Here is a 6,366-nt window from a genome sequence, read left to right on the forward strand (position 1 = left end):
TTTCGCGTGCCAGTCATACATTTTAATGTTTTAGAAGGTCTCTTTCTATAAGTCTATAATATATAACTAAACGATTGTTGTATATAAAGTAAATAAGGTTTTTAAAATGTTTAAGAAGCGTCATTTAAAATTAAATTAAAATGCAGAGCCCCCTGACCAGTGGCCAGGACCCGGGCAGTGTGAGTGCCACTGAAAATCAGCTCGCGTGCTGCCTTCGGCACACGTGCCATAGGTTGCCTACCCCTGATCTAGGCTATTGCTTGCTTGCTGAGGCTCTGACATGGCTGCTGGGGAGTTACACCAATGGGCAAAGCATGGGATGGAGGAGGAAGATGCACAGTCCTGGCAGGTATTCTGTAGCCACACTAGGTTCTTCTTGCGGGTGCGGGGGCAGAAGGGGGACAGGGAAGGCTTGGTAAGAAAGGTGAATTGGCAAAAAAACATGCCACGCCTTGCCACAAAGGAGAACAACAAAGCCTTATGGGTGTTTAACAGGCTGCTAGTTCTATGATAATGCTGGGGGAAATGAGTAATACCATGTTCCTATGAGAGAGTAAAGCTGGCCAGTATCTGGACTGAAGGAAGCCAGAGTCACTCTATTGGGGTAGCGGGGAGGAGAATACGCACAGGATGTCCATGCTTCAAGGCACTTTAATCTTTTGTTTTTTAAATAGGCTGTAGAACAAGCGACTTCTAGGTGCTTGATGTAGCCTCTGAACCGTGCTTGTTAGGCCACAGTGCCGGGAAGAAGTAAGTGTGTGTGTGTGTGGGGGGGGGGGGGGTAGAGGTGTTTAGTGAATAAGACTGTGAAGCTGGAGACCATCTCTGCAAAAGCTGTGATTGAATTTTATCTGCGGGATTGTAACTCCTTACTCTGTCTGGTTTTAAACACATCAGCTGACCTCAGTGGAGTAAGACCTGGTTTTCTTGTCTCCCAGAAAGAATTTGTTTTGCAAAAAGACAAGTGATATGTATTGTCTGTATAAATGCCAAAAATCACATATGCAATATATGTATACAAACAAGAGAGACTGAATTGAAGGCCTTCTCCACTCTTTACTATTCTCATCCCTAACCTTCCTCTGTTTTTTACAGGACACTTTGTTATACAAATATTTAGAATGCCACAGGATGACTGGTTGGAGATGTTCTTCTATAGTGGTTCAATGAAGGCCCTTGTGCCATAGTATTTGACATTCCCATAGCATTGTGAAGGATCCTAGAGTGCTACACCAGCTCTATACATAAAGCATCCCTTACTTCAGGCACAGCAAGGAGGAGAGCACGAGGGAGAAGTTTGCCCAAGGTTCCTAAAGCAAACCTCTGCTCTTGCCAAAAGTACTGTGAAATTTTGGCAGCCGTATGTGCAAAGGGGATGGTTTGTGCCCACAGTTCCGTGGTCAATGGCTTGATTATGCATGCAAAGCAGATAAATGTGATTATCCACAGCAAGGTGCCCAACTAACTTTGTGTCCATGATCAAGGCTATACAGTTGTGAGTCTAGGTCTCTACTCAAACATTTGGCCACCTGTCCATGCAGAGGAGATAGAACCTCTTGTTATAAGGTGGCACTTCCTGTCAGAATAACTTGGCCATTTTGAACTTAATGGTTCTTCAGACAAGAATGTCCACTAGTAACTGGATTGTTGGGTTTTTTTTTTTCGTATACAGCACCGTTCACCAGTAAAAGCTACCCATAAGAATGAACCTACAACATAAATAAGTTACAAACTCTCACCAGGAAAGAGAACACCACTTTTCAGATTAGATTGAAAAAGCGACAGTTTTATGTTTTGTGAAACTTGCAGGGAGCATGAATCCATCAACTGGATGTACGGAAGTTTGGTACTTGGGCGAGGGATAGCTCAGTGGTTTGAGCATTGGCCTGCTAAACCCAGTGTTGTGAGTTCAATCCTTGAGGGGGCCATTTAGGGATCTGGGGCAAAAATCTGTCTGGGGATTGGTCCTGCTTTGAGCAGGGGGTTGGATTAGATGGCCTCCTGAGGTCCCTTCCAACCCTGGTATTCTAAGATAGAAATGGGCAAACAGATGGCAAACCATTGCTGGAACAGAAGAAAATATATCACCTGAAGGTAAGATGGTGTTACAGTCCAAGTCACTAGCAGGAATTGCAAAATAATTCTTAGTTTGACAGTCATCTGTATCGGCAGTCAATGGCATAACAAGGATATAGATCAATAAGGAGATTATGTAGAGCAAAGGAGCTTCAACTGTGACACAATGCCCTTCCCTCCCCTCCCTGTGGCCAACTGTGATCTCTGGAGTCTGAAATATGTCCTATAACTACTCTCCAGTTGTATATCCAACACATACTGGCCCACAGAGCAATAGGGCAAGTTGGAGTTATACCAGGCATGAATGGGACCCATGAATAAAGTGCTGTGTACTATCAGTTCCTGTGGCAGCTGCTCTTTTTCCCTTTGGCCAGTGTTAGTAAATTCCACCAAAAAGCAATTTCTGTTCATAAAAGATGATGCAACTAAAAGCAGATATTGGGTTGGGTTTTTAAATTATGTGCCTTTGTCAGTTAAGAGCATCTATCTGGCTCCCCGTTATCTGCTAGGGAGACCTATCGGCTTCTGAATACCCCAAGGGTATGTTTACACTGCAATTAAAAACCTGTGGCTGGCCTATGCCAGGTGACTGAGGCTTGGGGGGCTGCTTAGTTGTGGCTCTGGGACCCTGTGAAGTGGGAGGGTCCCAGAACTTGGCCTGCAGCCCCAGCCCAACCATTTACACTGCAATTAAACAGCCCCTTAGCCTGAGCCTTGCGAGGCTGATTCAGCTGGCAGGGCCAGCAATGGAGGTTTGATTGCAGTGTTGAGATATTCATGTAGTCAAGAATATTGACAGATTGACCGACCATCCTGGAGAAAATAATTGTCCATCTATCCCCAAAACAATTGTAAGATGGATAGTGAGAGTGCTAGCTACACCCCTACTGATCTTTGCCAGTGTGTGCACCAAGCCAGAGCTATGGGGGAAATCTCTAAAGGGAGAGTGGGCACAAGAGGAAACTGTCTTTATTCCCTGTCGGCCTTGGTCTCAGTGGCCCTGCAGCTCCTTTGCACCCTTTAAGGGGCCATAAAACAGGCATCCAGAGCCCCAGGGAAAATTCTGTTCGGTCACAGAGACCCCCTTGGGACTACCACCTGATATGCTGAGACTGCTTTCTCTGCCAGTTTGGGCCTTCAGAACCCTGCCTTGTTGAGCCAGACACTCCAGTCTGCTCCTACACAGACCCAGAGTCTGAACCATGTGCCCCAAAGCTGCAGACTTAACTGAAAACAGCATAATAAGTGCTCCTGTCTCCAGCACTCACATAACCAGTTCCCAATGGGGTCCAAATCCATTTTACTTTGTATAAAGCTTATACACGGTAAACTCATAAATTGTCTACCCTCTATAACACAGATAGAGAGAGATGCACAGCTGTTTGCTCCTCCAGGAATTGATTACTTACTCTGGGTAAATTAATAAGCAAAAAGTGATTTTATTAAGTATAAAAAGTAGGATTTAAGTGGTTCCAAGTAATAACAGACAGAACAAAGTAAGTTACCAAGCAAAATAAAACAAAAAATACATAAGTCTAAGCCTAATACATTAAGAAAATGATTACACATAAATCTCACCCTCAGAGATGATCCAATAATCTTTCACAGACTAGACTTCTTCCTAGTCTGGGCCCAATCCTTTCTCCAGTACAGTCCTTGTTCGTTCCAGCTCACGTGGTAGAGGATTTCTCATGACTGCCATCTCCTTTTTTCTGTTCCACCCCCTTATATAGCTTTGGCACAAGGCGGGAATGTTTTGTGTCTCTGGGTCCCCACCCCTCCTTCTAAATGGAAAAGCCCCAGGTTTTAGATGGATTCTAGTACCAGGTGACATGGTCACATCTCCTGGGAGACCCCAAGCCTTCATTCTTCCTGGCCTGACTCACAGGAAGGCTTGCAAGTAAACAGCCATTTACAACCAATTGTCTGAGTTGATGGGAGCCATCAAGATTCCAAACCATCATTAATGGCCCACACTTTGCATAATTACAATAGGACCTCAGAGTTAATTTCATATTTCTAGTTTCAGATACAAGAATGATACATTTATACAAATAGGATGACCACACTCAGTAGATTATAAGCTTTGTAATGATACCTTACAAGAGACCTTTTGCATGAAGCATATTCCAGTTACATTATATTTATGCTCATTAGCATATTTTTATAAAATCATATGGAGTGAAATGTCACAATGGTACCTTGTCGTTTATCAACTTTACTTGTGTGTGTGTTTTTGTTTTTAATGTCTAAGTTGTGGAAAGAAATCTAGACATGAAAAGGTCTCTTAGTTTTCTAGGAAATCCTCTGCGAATTGCACCATTATTCTCTACGGGGCAGGCTAATAGAGAGCGTTTCTGGCTGTAGGACCCTAAACAACCTGTTCCAGAGGTAGAGTTTCTATTCTGAGAGATAGTCACAAGTTTAACATCAGACCCTGTGAACTGCTGTATCTGAGGGCATGTCTATACTGCAAAGGGGGGTGTGGTTCCCAGCTGGAGGAGACATAACCACCCTAGTTCTCATCAAGCTAGTGGACTAAAAATAGTGCAGCCATGGTGGCCTGAGTGACTTGCTGCCCTGAGTACATGACAAGAATGGGGGAGGGTGAGTCTTCCAGCCATCTGTTACTCTGCTAAATATTCTTTCCCCTGCCTAATATGTGTGCTTGACCTACATTTTTCACTATGTTACAAAGCAGTTGCCTTTGAAAAGCTGCTGCTGTTTTTGTTACTTGTCAGCAGATCATGATTTTCATTCGTTCAGCTCTGTTCCACAGTGGGTTAGAGACAGATCAAATGAAGGTGGTGGATCCCCAACCCATACTCCCAATAGGCTGCCAAACTTGGTGTCTCTAGCTTCTTCCTTTTTAGTCTTCCCCTTTGGAATGTACAAGTGGGCTTGTCATTCCCTGCTTTCACGCAAGCTAGGCTACATTAAGCCTTAATCAGTCATGAAATGACCACTTAAAAGTCATGAGTTCACTGCAGCAGCACTCTGGGGCCAGGTCTACACTAAAACATTTTGCCAGCACCACTGTGTCAGTAGAGATGTGAAAAAACTGCATCCCAGCCAAGACAGCTATGCTGGCAAAGCCATCATGTAGCTGCAGCTTACACCGGCAAAAGAGCCTTTTGGCAGTACAGTTTGTGTTGTTCAGGGAGGTGGTTTACTGTCAGAAGACCTCCTTTTGCCAGTATATGCTCCATCTCCACTAGCATAGCTGTGCTGGCACAGTGTTTGTAGTTTAGATGAGCCCCTTGTCCATTTTGGTGCCCTACACAGCCCCCCTGCAGGGGGATGTGTGGGGCCCCAGGCCTCCGCAGGGAACTGGGGGCAAGGGGGCTGGCCACTTCCTGCAGGAAGTGTAGTGACCCAGCCTCAGCCTGCTCAGTTCCCCTGGCTCTCAGGCTTGAGGGGAGGGGGGAACCTCCTCCCAGCACTCACCGGCGGCGTGGCTGGGAACCAGGGGAGCAGAGCAGGCTGGGGCCGGGTGGCTCTACTTACCGGTGAGTGCAGGCTCGACCGCTTCTGGAATCCTCAGGGGAGTGGGGGCAGGGCTGGGGCGAGGGCCCTGCGAAAGAGCTGGAGCAGGGGCTGGAGCAGCACACAGCTGTGCAGGCACCAGGAAATTTGGTACCCCAAATTTCCTGGTGCCCTAAGCAGCTACGTACTTTGCGTATGGGTAAGGATGGCCCTGTTAGACAGTCAGTCTTCTCTGGAAGGCCTTATCCTTATTATAAACTTATACTGGGTGGCGGCAGAGATCCACTTTCTCTGGACTAGGTGGCTGCCAAGGCATGGAACATTTTAGGCCACAGCCCGAGGAGTCATGGTCACATGTTTGATGCCACCTGACTAGTACTCTGGTGATGGGACCAGTTCCAGTTCAGTGGCTTTGGGTAAAGTTGATGGACCCAAGTGGTATGGAGGAAGTGGGTCTTTAGAAAGGTCACTGCCCTGCTGCTTTCTTCTACCACTTGCAGGACTGCGGTAAGGGCTGCCCAGTGTTCTTGGATATTTGCCAGTCCTTATCTGTTAGAGGATGAAAGCCAAACAGTGAGAACCATGGAATTCAACGGGCTTATAACTGAGCCGAGTATGAGATATACTAGAAACAATAAAGTGGCAGCTGCTGCTAACTGCCTGTAGGCCTCCTGAGACCAGCCTCCTGATGGTACTGACCTTGGAGAAATTGGGGAGAAGTATAAATAGCTCTTATTTGCACCAGTTGGGCTGCTGGTCCCGGGACTCTTGTGTCTCACCAACATCTACTTTACCCCTGAAGTT

Source organism: Mauremys reevesii, linkage group 4, assembly GCF_016161935.1.
Source record: "Mauremys reevesii isolate NIE-2019 linkage group 4, ASM1616193v1, whole genome shotgun sequence".
Taxonomy (NCBI): domain Eukaryota; kingdom Metazoa; phylum Chordata; order Testudines; family Geoemydidae; genus Mauremys; species Mauremys reevesii.